This window comes from Mauremys mutica, chromosome 2 (genome assembly GCF_020497125.1).
Source record: "Mauremys mutica isolate MM-2020 ecotype Southern chromosome 2, ASM2049712v1, whole genome shotgun sequence".
In the NCBI taxonomy this organism is placed as follows: domain Eukaryota; kingdom Metazoa; phylum Chordata; order Testudines; family Geoemydidae; genus Mauremys; species Mauremys mutica.
In genome coordinates this window covers 101757875-101770969 of record NC_059073.1, presented here as the reverse complement: position 1 = coordinate 101770969, position 13095 = coordinate 101757875, and positions in this window count along the sequence as shown.

Below are 13095 nucleotides of genomic sequence, written 5' to 3'. Positions count from 1 at the left end.
TGAGCATGGGACAGAGGATGGTTAACACTAATAATAGGTGGTTTGGGCAAAAACAATCTGCCTGCACAATTTTTAGAACAAGCTGTAGCAATAGTCATGATTAGTCTCTTGATTTCCATTGTTCATTACATTAGCAATGCATCTACTTGACACTCCGATCTTCCTCTCTGGTCATTAGAATATTCCCCTCTGTTATGAGGGGTGTCTACTGGATATGGAATATCACTGCATCACACAATTTACCTCAAGAATTGACACTAATTTTAGTGGGAGTTCTCATCAGCGGGGTAACATGCTCACAGAGACACTGAAGCCAAGGGCTAACAGATGTTGGGCAGGGCCGGTGCAACCATTTAGGTGACCTAGGCGGTCGCCTAGGGCACTAGGATTTGGGGGGGGTGCCATTTTCTTTAGCAGCGACCGCGGCGGCTGGATCTTCGGCCGCCCTGGTCTCCGCCGGCATTGAGGCGGAGGGAGCTGGGGCAAGGGATCACGGGGGTGGGGGGGGCGGCACGCAGGGAAACTCTCCGCCCCAGCTCATCCCTGCCCCGCCTCCTCCCCGAGCATGCTGTTGCCACTTCACTTCTCCCACCTCCCAGGCTTGCGGCGCCTAAGCTGATTGGCGCCGCAAGCCTGGGAGGTGGGAGAAGTGAAGCAGCCACGGCGTGCTCGGGGAGGAGGTGGGGCAGGGATGAGCTGGGGCGGGGAGGGTGCCTCAGGGCGGAGGGTGGGGGGTGGTGAGCTGCCACAAGGGGGGCGCCTGAGGGTTGAGGGGGGGAGCTGCTATGGGGGGGGCCTCAGAGTGGGCTTGTGGGGGAGGGGGGAGGGCGCAAGGTAGAAGTTTCGCCTAAGGCACAAAACATCCTTGCACCAGCCCTGATGTTGGGTTTAACTTTAAAAAAGAAAATTATCATCCCAGGCGGTTGTCTCCTTGATGACCACCAGTGGGCAATCTCCATCTTTGGGAGTAGGATATTGTGTACATTTCAGCTTGCTTAATGCTTTAAAAAACAAACATTTTCCCAAATAAAAGAACCAAGTCTCTTTCTCTGTGTTGGAAAGAAACTCAGGATTGTTTACAAATGATTTGCTAACCAAAAAGAGCGGCTAAATTGGTAACGAATATTACTATAGTTTGACCTCTTCCAGGGTGTATCCCATTAGGAGTCCAAGTGCCATGGAGCACCTAGGTGGATTTACTAATAATCCTTTTATTTAGTGCCTTGCTTCCAAGGATCTAAACAATTTTTTGCAAGTGTTAACTAACTATACTTCACAAAAACTCACTGAGGTGGTAGCAAACCTATATTTTGTTTATAGAGATACATATCTACTTCGATATAATGCGACCCGATATCACATGATTTCGGATATAACGCTGTAAAGCAGTGCTCCGGGTGGGCGGGGCTGCACACTCCGGTGGATCAAAGCAAGTTCAATATAATGCGGTGTCACCTATAACACGGTAAGATTTGTTGGCTCCCGAGGACAGCGTTATATCGAGGTAGAGGTGTAGTAAACTACAGAATATCAGATTGAGTGATTTGTCCAAAGTCACACAACGAATCAGTGTTAGGGCTGTGAACTATGAACCTAGGAATTTGGACTCACTGTCCACTCTATTGTAACTACTACTCTCCTCTCAAAACAAACTATGAAGACAATTGAGAGCTGTGTAGCTAAATAATGTTTTACAAATCTTTCAGCTAAATCAGAGATTGAAACGCAAAACTGTTTCTCAAGCACCTTGATTTGTCACACACCCTGAAGGACTTTCAAGTGTATGTATCAGTGGAATGGTTTATTCTGATCTAAACATCTAATTATTTCAACTGCAAATATTTTTTATTTTAAAGTTCTCAGTTTAATTCCAGAATAATATAATGCAAATTACTATATTTACCATAGATTTAAAATATCCTCCTTTTTATTATAGGTTTCAGAATGCTATTGATAAGTAGACATGGATGAAAATTGATGATGCCAATAAGAGTTAGGGTAAACAAGTGCATGTGTTGAATTTTTGTCATAAAGTATTGATAGAAGGGTTTCTACTATGATATCTAAGTATACACATAGAATGAACTCTCTGGACTATGGACTTTCAAATGGGCTTCATTCCTCAAATATTAATTACAGCTAGTGTACCATAATCAAGAAATTGATTGGACCATTAGGAAGATGCACATGATAAATATGAAAACACTTGATTGGAGACCCACAAATAGGGGAATGATGTGAGAGTCTGAGTGGTGTTATAGTATGTAGTTGGACACAGGTGCAAGGTTTGCTCCCAGAGGTCTGGGGCAGCCAGAGAGAATATTGTTCTGATCTTTTATTTCTGCTCCTATAGAACAAATCGTAGATCCTGCCTAACATCTGACCACTCTACTGGAGGATTTTGCTGAGTAAAATAAAAAAAATTTTAACTTGAAAAGTCCACTACTTTGCACTGAGATTATTTTAAACCCCAAAAATGTTTCTAATAGACTATGGTTACAATTTTCAAAACTGCTTGAATCAATGGGACTTACGTTTCTAGGTGCCCAAGTGACTTTTGAAAATGGGGGTAGGATCCAGAATCATTGTGGTGTTTTTGAAAAAATTTCCCTGCACCAAAGGGGGTGAAAGAACTAAATCTACATCTTGAATACTTCTGTGTACAGCTCAAATTAAAAATATATGGGAGGTGATAGCAAACCTCATTATATAGCTAGTGACAATCAAAACTCAGCAAGTCTCCTGGTAACTGGCCACTGAGAAATCTAAGAAGGCTAGAAATAAACCAACAGATATACCTGGTGTCCAAAATGAAAGCCAGTTTTATTGCTTTAGACAAAAGTTGCAGTAAACTGGGAATGGTGCTTTTCCACTTTTATACAAACATTTTTATATCTAGAGATGACAAACACTATACAGGTGGTACTGGTGATGGCATTCTGTGCCAAAAAAAAAAAATTTTTGTGCCAAAAAAACAAAATTTCTGCACACAATATTGTAAAATTCTGTAAATTTTATTTGTCAAATAAATGTGGAGGCTCCAGCATGGCACTAGGGAGCACAGGCCACTGGCTGCACAGAGGTGGGAGATCACTGTGCAGCTCCCCGCAGGACACAGATTCAGCAGTGAGGCTGCACCCAACCCTGACATACCACAAGGACCAGGCCTGCCTCAGAAACACCCCAGGGCCCTGCCCCTATGCAGGTGTGGGCAGGCAGGCTCAACAAGGCAGGATCCAAGTGTGGAGGGACTTAGTTTGGGAGGATCCAGTTATAGGTTCAGAGGGTTCTGTGTGGGGCAATCTGGGTGTGGGCAGCTCTGTGGGAGATCTGTGTGTGTGTGTGGGGATCTAGATGCACAGGAGCTTGTTGGATGGTCTCTGGGTGCAATGGTAATGCGATTCTGCAGGGGATCCAGGTCAAGGTGGTTGGGGCTAGGCGGTGGGTGGGGAGTGAGGCTCTGCGGGAGGGTCTGGGTATGAGTGGGTCTGGATGTATGGGAGTTGGGTGGATGAGGGATTCCTCCCCCTGAAGCTGAGGAGCAATGGGTACAGGAAATGGGGTTTCAGGGGAATTTGCAGAGCTTCCTTCAGCTGGGGGAGAAATCTTGGGGTGGGTCTCACCTGGCCCCAGATGCTGTGCTAGGGAAGAGGAAATCCCATCCTCCCCAGCCCCGCCGGGACTAGTAGCTGAGCCAGACACAGGGTATGAGCCACTAGCCAGGTCTTTCCCAGTCCCTCTTCCTAGCCCACAATGATTTACCTCTCTGCTGGCTGCCATGGGCCCCCGAAACATACTGCCGGGGAGGGTCGTATGACCGCTCTTGTGGCTTCCCTTTGCTTTCCTGTCAGAAAGTCATTTTTCTGCAGAGAAGCAAAGAAATCTGCGAGGGACATAAATTATGTACATGAGCAGTGGCGCAGAATTTCCCCAGGAATAAAGTGGTAAATGTTGATGTTGTAATAATAATTACTAGAACTTTTAATAGTAAGATTTAACAAATATACATCTACTTTCACCCACAAAAATGGCTTCTGCTGCTTTTTTTGTGACGTGGAAATCATGAAATTTTTTTTAGCAATCTGTTGAAGTCCATCTGTTGAAATATTTCCAACCATCCTGATCTGGCCCATTGTCCACACAGTCAACCCAATGGGCAAAAGGTAGCACTGATGCAATATGGCACTTCTGTCAGTTGTAAAATAGTTCTAGATTTGGGAGTTGTACAGTTAATAATGAGTGTGTTTATGGATGATAAAGAATATGACACTGTGGCAGGAAATTGGGGAATGAAAGTAGAAACTAGGGTAATGGCTGGAAAAATCCCAGAATATGTGCTTGTTGGTTAATTCCTATGTGTGTATGTACACAAATATATACATTATTATTTGTGTGTGCATGCATACAATATATAAAGTAGGAAAGCCCGTCTCTATGGAAAGAAATCCTACAACTGACTTTTGAGTATCATGAGTACAATTGTAAAACCAATTTTATTCCAACCTTGAAATCCCAATGTATTTTATCACATAAGGTGAATGATCGCTAATCTGTTTTTCTTATGAGTAAATTGCCTTTACCTCTGTTATTTAGAAACACATTCTTTCTTAGTGGCATTTATGCCAAGCTAATAAATTCACAGCCTGTATATAATAAATAAAACTAGCTTTCATAGGGGAATTATTGGAAATTACTGATGTTGACAGGTGGTGGCACTTAACATACTGAAGATCCTGCATGGTTATGATGAAGCAAGCAAAAGTTAAATACTCAGTTCTGTGTGATGGAAAATGACTCCTTTGGAAAATGGCTAACAAAAGAGAACTGCTTAAATGATAGTAAGTAACAAATGAGCAATGTGATTATTGTTGTGCCCTAACATCACTGCTAAGCCACCTGAGCTTTGGTTGCTGACCTTATATTCTATCTGCATATTTGTTCAAATGAGCCTGCATGTTGTTTATGCTCCCTGAATGTCAATTGCTGTGGACAAGAGAGGATGATACAGGTTATAGATGGTATTGTGAATAAAATGAGAAATGAAAAAGCAAAGAAAACAGAAGGTCTATTGCAACCAAAGATCAATATGCAGCAGCAGTCAAAGAAGCGAACAGAATGTTGGGAATCATTAAGGAAGGGATAGATAATAAGACAGAAAAGATCATATTGCCTCTGTATAAATCCATGGTACACCCACATCTTGAATACTGCATGCAGATGTGGTCACTCCACAAGGTTAAAAAAAGGGCAACAAAATTATTAGGGGTATGGATGAGCTTCTGTATGAGGAGAGATTTAAAAAGACTGGGACTTTTCAGCTTGAAAAGAGATGTCTAAGCGGGCATATGATAGAGGTCTATAAAATCATGACTGGTGCTGAGAAAATAAATAAGGAAGTGTTATTTACTCCTTCTCATAACACAAGAACTAGGGGTCACCAAATGAAATTAATAGGTAGCAGGTTTAAAACAAACAAAAGGAAGTATTTCTTTACCCAACACACAGTCAGCCTGTGGAACTCTTTGCCAAAGGATGTTGTGAAGGCTAAGACTATAACAAGTTGAAAAAAGAACTAGATAACTTCATGGAGGGTAGGTCCATTAATGGCTATTAGCCAGGATGGACAGGGATGGTGTCCATAGCCTCTGTTTGCCAGAAGCTGGAAATGGATTACTTGTTTCTGTTCATTCCCTCTGAAGCACCTGGCTTTGGCCACAGTTGGAAGACAGGATACTGGGCTAGATGGACCTTTGGTCTGACCCAGTATGTCCGTTCTTATGTTATGACTATATGCAACTAGAGTTGATGGTGTTTATACAGTGGTTGCCATTAAAAAGTTATAATTAATCTATAGTTACCAGACTGTTTTATCTAAGGTGTCAGGGTATCATTTTCTGTGAGGGTAAGATCCACAACTGGTATACAGGCATAGTTCCATTGATTTGGGTGGAGCTGTACTGATTTACACCACCTGAGGCTCTGGTATAACAGAGTAAACAGACTTGGAGGATAATGACAATATCTAATTTGGGTTAAAAATGGAAGTGAATAGAGGAAAAATAAATTTTTCCTCCCTCAAATCTTATAATCTGTGGGTCTGATCCTGAAAACCTGTATGCATGTGAGTTTCTCCTTTGAAGTCAGTGGGATTATTAATATGAGTAAAGCTAGTTATGTGATATTATTTATTTGTATTATCATAGCACCTAGGAGCCCTATTCATGGACCAGAACCCCATTGTACTAGGCACTGTAAAACAAAAAGATGGTGCCTGCTCCAAAGAATTTACAAAGTACTAGAGACAAAAGATGGAGATAGACAGACCAACGGGAGAATACAATGAAACAGTGTGACAGTGTTGGTCAGCATGATAGGCAGTGTTCTCCGCATACAAGCAGACTATCTGTTGCCAAAATTTTTGTAGGCAACATGGTAAAGTAGGAGGTTTTTGAAGGACGATGATGAATAAGTTTTGCAGATGTTTGCAGGGAACTTCTCCCAAGCATAAGGGGCAGCATGGGATGGGAGAAAACATGAAGGGACTTATCTGAAAATGTAACAAGTGGGCAATTGAGGCTGGCATCCTGGCCTGATCAGAGGTGAATTGTAACAGCATACTGTACAGCCATCAGACAGTGAGACATGTAGTAGGTGCACACCAAATGTTGCGTTCTAATCTGATTTACATCAGCATCAAACTTTGGACTCTGTTTTACAGAGAGGGGAAAAGGATGAAATTTGGAGCAGAGGTACAGGTGAGTTATTAATTTTTGTGTGTTGAAAATTTGAGAGAGATAATATAAGCTGCCTTAAAGCTCACTACCTTACATTTCCTGGTCTCTAAGGTAAACACTTATTAGAGCACTAAAAAGAATAACACAGAGAAATTTGAAATCTGCCTAGTTTTACCTCAGACTTTGTTTGACATATTCAAAATGCGTAGAGGCTAAAACCTCTTTGCAATGCTTGTCCCAAGAGCGACAGATGACATAAGTTACCTGTGCCTTAGGCTGTTGAAAGTTATAAAAGGATTCTTTTTAGCTGGTTCATTACAAATTCTCTTTTTACTTCAGAGCGAACACTTTGCATATCCAGACAATCAATAGGTTTAAAAAAGCCAGGTCCGGTAACCACTTACTTACTTTAAATTACTATACTGTACTTCAGTATTATTTGGGATAAGGACCCTGGGGTCAGTGGCATGGAGAAAAGGGTAAATAAGTAAGGTTAGTAAGATCTTACAGTGGCGCAGCTGCATTGGTACTGCTGTGCCACTGTACGCTCTCTGGTATAGACGTGGCCTGAAGCTAGCTTGTGAGATATCAGGCTTTTACCTACATACATCTTTGATGATTTGTAGCAAAAATAGAGGATTTCTGATAACATGATTTGCATCTATGCAGGGATACTTCTCTTTTTCTGGGTTTTGGACCATCATTTCTGTCAGTATTGCCTCCGTTGAGGATACCTGCTGAGCTGCTGCACATGCAGTTCCAGAAATAATATTAATGATGGTGAAGGAGGTGGTGGTGGAGAGATAGAGAGGACTACAGTTGAGGTATAGACAAGTATTACATTCCAAAGAAAGAAAATGTTCCTGGCCATACTAGGAATGGGTAAACTATTTCAGGTAAAACAAAACCAGCCACAGTCCTGAATCCTTCCCAAACATTGAACGTAAGCCAAATCTTTTTTGATAGTAATTTTTTTTTTGGAGAACTTATTTTTTTAAATGTCCCTTTACAGCTGTACTTCCTGATTCCAACTGGAATTGGAAAATAAAATGAAGGGAGAAGCTGTATTTGCAAGTTTCATAGCCCAAATGAAAACAAAAAAGATCATATCAAATCTCTCGGGGAAGATTCCATTTTTGGAGACTTCCAGTTCAATTTTGTAGATTCCATAGGTTTGGATAATTACTAGATTACAGTTTGAGTACATTTGAGGTTTGCCCATAACATCTAATCTTCATTCTGTATTAGTACTATGGAATGTATATATAAATGCTTTGCATTTCCATAGTACTCTTTATCCAAGGTTATCTTTTTTTCCCAAGCATTAATGAATTAAATCTCCCAGCCTCTGAGAGCTTGTCAGAGCATATGTTGGCAAAAGGAGCTATGCCACCTCTCTGGACAATATTAGCTATGCTGACAAATACACTTGTCTGTTGGCATACTTGCCATCTACACAGGGTTTTTTGCCAGCATAGCTATGTCAGCTGGGGAGAGGAGGTGATTTTGTTCACAAAACTTTGTCATATAGACCAAGGCTCAGTATTATCCTCATCTAGCATATAGGGAATCTCAGGCACAGGAAGGTTAACTGACCTGTCCAAGGCTAGCAGGCTGTGGGCTGCAGAGCTGAAGCAGAATTTTAGATTTCCTGGTTTGTGATCATGTTGTTTTAAAATGATTTTTTTGTGGCATGACTTAAGAATTCTTATTACTATCATTCACAGTATGTGTTTGTATTTTGTAGTTGCATGTGCTGGAAATGGAGACTTTTTTTTCCAGTTAATACATGTAAAAGCATATGACTCTTTGCTTGACAAATTCAAAAATAAAAGTTCATATTACTGATCTAGATTGCATTTTTCCAGAGTGTGGATAATGTCCTAAACATATCTTTATACCAATGGGGCTGGATCTCTTCACAAAATGTCGCCATAATACAGAAAGGTTGGTGTAGCCTTCACTTCCCAGATCATAGTCTCAGCCCACTTCCCAAGGTTACCATGGCGATTACATTAATAATACGTGACTCACAACAGGATGAGCTCTCAGAAGAGAAAATAGTGAATCATGGTGTCAGATGGGTTTAGGTTGTAAAAAAACTAGGATTAATTTAAAATGCTTAATGTGCTTGGAAATACTTAAATTTTGCTTTTTAATTAAACCAAATTGCTTGATGAACAATAGGGCAGTGACAACAAAAACTTATTTGCTTCCGAACTCAGATAAGAGTGGATTTAGGAAACATGTCAGTTCAAAAACACTTTGGTGGCTGTTGACTAATAAGAGTTTTGTGGGAGGACTAGGATTCAGGAAAACTCAATTCTACATTTGGCTTTGCCCGTTAGAGGGTATGTCTACACTACGGGACTATTCCGAATTTGCATAAACCGGTTTTGTAAAACAGATTTTATTAAATCGAGTGCGCGCGGCCACACTAAACACATTAAATCGGTGGTGTGCGTCCACGGTTCGAGGCTAGTGTCGATTTCTGGAGCGTTGCACTGTGGGTAGCTATTCCGTAGCTATCCCATAGTTCCCGCAGCCTCCCCCGCCCCTTGGAACTTCTGGGTTGAGATCCCAGTGCCTGATGGGGCAAAAATCATTGTCGCGGGTGGTTCTGGGTAAATGTCGTCAGTCACTCCTTCCGCTGGGAAAGCAACGGCAGACAAGCATTTCGCGGCTTTTTTCCCTGGATTGCCCTGGCAGATGCCATATCATGGCAATCATTGAGCCTGTTTTGCCTTTTGTGACTGTCACCGTATGTGTAATAGATGCCGCTCACAGAGGCGATTCAGCAGCGCTACACAGCAGCATGCTTTTGCTTTTGCATGATAGCAGAGATGGTTATCAGCCATATTGTACCATCTACCATACCATAAATTGGTAATAAGATGATCGTGGCTACCAGTCCTTTTGCACTGCACCATTTGCTGCTGTCATAAGTGCCCCTGGCTGCTCTTAGCCAGGGGCGCAAACGCCAAAATTGGGAATGACTCCCTGAGTCAATCCCTCCTTTTTGGTATCTAAAAATAGAATCAGTCCTGCCTAGAATATGGGCAAGTGTACTAGAGAACCACTGTATCAGAGAACCAGAGAGCACAGCTGCTCTGTGTCAGATCCTGCAGAAATTATGAGCTGTATTCTATTCACAGGGGGTGCTCCTGCAACAACCCCACCTGTTGATTCCATTCTTCCCTCAGCCTTCCTGGGCTACCGTAGCATTGTCCCCCCACTTGTGTGATGAAGTAATAAAGAATGCAGGAATAAGACACAGTGACTTGTTAGTGAGATATGAGTGGAAGGCAGCCTCCAGCTGCTATGATAGTCCAGACAGGACAGTAAGGAGTGTGTAGGAGAGGAGCCCAGCATCCCTCAGCTAGTTCAGGGGCAATTGAATCTTTTCTTTACACATGAAGGGTGGGGGCTGATGGAGCTCAGCCCCCTGTTGCTATGATGACGATGGTTATCAGCCATATTGTACCATCTACCAGGAAAAATTAGGGCCAGGCGCCCTTGATTGACCTTACTGATGCTAGTCAGCATGGTTACCAGTCCTTTTGCACTGCCCCATGTGCCAATAGGCTGATGAAGAGGACGGCTACCAGTCGTTTTGTACCATCAGCCATCCATAGCGTGGGGGGAGCAAGGATGTTGGTGTTGAGTGCTGCACCATCGCGTCTATCTGCAGCATTCAGTAAAGATAGGGTGACATGTAAAAGAGTCAAGAGAGGATTGTTTTCCCTTTCACTTCTGGGGGTGGGTGGGGGGTTGCGTAAATTGCCTAGCTATGCCCTGGCCCACCGCGGACACTGTTTTTGACCCTAGAAGCATTTGGAGCTCAGCCAAGAATGCAAATGCTTTTCAGAGACAGCAGGAACTGTGGGATAGCTTGAGTCCTCCAGTCCATGAGCGTCCATTTGATTCTTTGGCTTTCCGTTACGCTTGTCACGCAGCAGTGCGCTGAGTCCCTGCTATGGCATCTGTCTGGAGATATTTAAAAAAAGATTTTGAGCGCTGATAGAACAGATTTGCCTGCCCTTACAGCGATCACGTCCGCATCGTCCATGCGGGAGCTCTTTCTTTCTTTTGATTTTTAACTGCATCACCACCCGTGCTGATCGGAGCTCCACGCTGGGCAAACAGGAAATATTCAAAAGTTCGCGGGGCTTTTCCTGTCTATCTGGCCACTGCATCCGAGTTCAGATTGCTGTCCAGAGCGGTCAGTGTTGCACTGTGGGATACCGCCCGGAGGCCAATACCGTCGATCTGCGGCCACACTAACCCCAATCCGATATGGTAATACCGATATTAGCGCTACTCCTCTCGTTAGGGAGGAGTACAGAAACCGGTTTAAAGAGCCCTTTATACCGATATAAAGGGCCTCTTAGTGTGGACGGGTGTGGCGTTAAATCGGTTTTACGCTCCTAAAACCGGTTTAAACGCGTAGTGTAGACCAGGCTACTGACTATGTGCCACTAGTGTGAAGCTGGATCTAAATTACTAATGTCAGTGAAATTACACCAGATTTACACCACTATAAGTGAGATAAAAATCTTTCCCCTTTCCCCACCCCCCAAGACATAAATGGGGCTTTCCGAACCTGCCATTTTTTCCAAAGAAATAATCAAATACTCGGCTCAATTGCTTCATGGCAACAAAGCTTATAAAGATGGATGGTAAGAGTGTAGTGAGCATGCTCAGTGAATTGTCGGGCATTCCATCATGGGGGTGGGTTCTTCTCTGGCTGATGAGGGTCTTCAACTTCTACCTGTACAATTACCAGAGGACAACATTTTTTGTTTTAGGCAGTTGGGTTTCTGCAATGAAGACCACGATTTAGATGGCTAGCAATGTGGGCACTGATTCTGGCCCCCATTCTGTCTAAAATATGTTGCTCCTTGAGGTGGAGACGTTCTCACTGCTGGATGGACATGTGGGGAACAAAAGGTTTTATTTGACAGGGAGTGAGTGCAGCACTTATTTCAAACTGTTTGCATTGTTGTTGAGCACCATGTTGATCAGCCTGCTCTTTCAGTCACATTGGAGGTTGAGCTTGCTGGTGAACCATTTGTCAAAACCTGGCAAATTGTTCTCTCTGCTGATATTGTGGAAAAGACTCAGTCCATGTTGCTAGAGCTGTATGGTCAGAAATAGACAGTTTCTGTTTTAACTTCTCATCCAGAGTATGACATCTCTATTACAGGAATATCCCCTATAACTGCACTAGAATCAGCCTGTCTGATGTAGGACACGCTTTACTCTTGCTTGTGGCCCAGGTGGATCTTTGACACACAAGTTAGGAGTCTACACAGGCAAACACTTCCCACTGAAGTCAGTGGTGCTTCATGTTGGAGTAAGGGCATATGTATGTAGATCTGATTGCAGAATTGAGGCCTCAGAGTACTATCTCCAGCACCAATTTGTCTTTCATTAAATGAATGTATGATAAATAAACACTGAGGAAACTAGAACAATGGGTACTCCTGCTGAAATATCTCCAGTGACATACACATTTCAGTATGTAGATGAGGTAGTGTCCTTTATATGGATATTGGTATTATTTTGCATATATAAAAATGTGTTTCCTAAATACATACACACTCAGATCAATCAATGTACACTTAATTAAGTGCATATTGATTGATATTTGTGGGGGTGGGTGCTTAGGAAATAAATTAACAGTGAACATCATTAATGTTTTTATAGTTAAATACAATAAAAACAGGTATTAGCTTGCATAACTTTCATCATAGCTATTTATATTTTAAAAGAAACATTTGTATTCTGGGTTAAATGCCAACTTATGCATTTGGGCTAGAACTTTCAAAAGCACCCAAGTCTCATTTTTGAAAATGACTTAAAACTCTTAAGGCCAGATTTCCAAAGGTATTTAGGAACCTAAAGATGCAGACAGGTGCCAGATGGGATTTTCAGAAGTGGCTAAACAGGATAGATGTCTAATTCCTGAGGAATAAATGGGAGCTAGGCATCTATATATTAGAGAAACATTATTTGGTCAGAATTTGCCAACTCAGCAAATTGGAATGTTTCATGGAGCCAGTCCAAAGTGCTGATGGGTTTCCAGGCTCTGCGGTTTTGGAGTAGCCAGATGTGTCAAGTGCCATTCAGCCAGGGAACACAGGGCTTTCATGGTCCATTACTATGATGCAGACAGCCATGTGGCCTGCCCAAGAACCAGGGCTCCATTCCCTTTTGTTGAGAATTCCTAAATTTTTGGTTTTCATTCCTAATTGGAATGAAACCAAATTTTGAAAAATCAAAATCCACTGTGAAGCGAATTATCTTTCTCTGCACAGCTCTACTAAATACCTTTGCAAATCTGGCCCAGAAGAGCCTA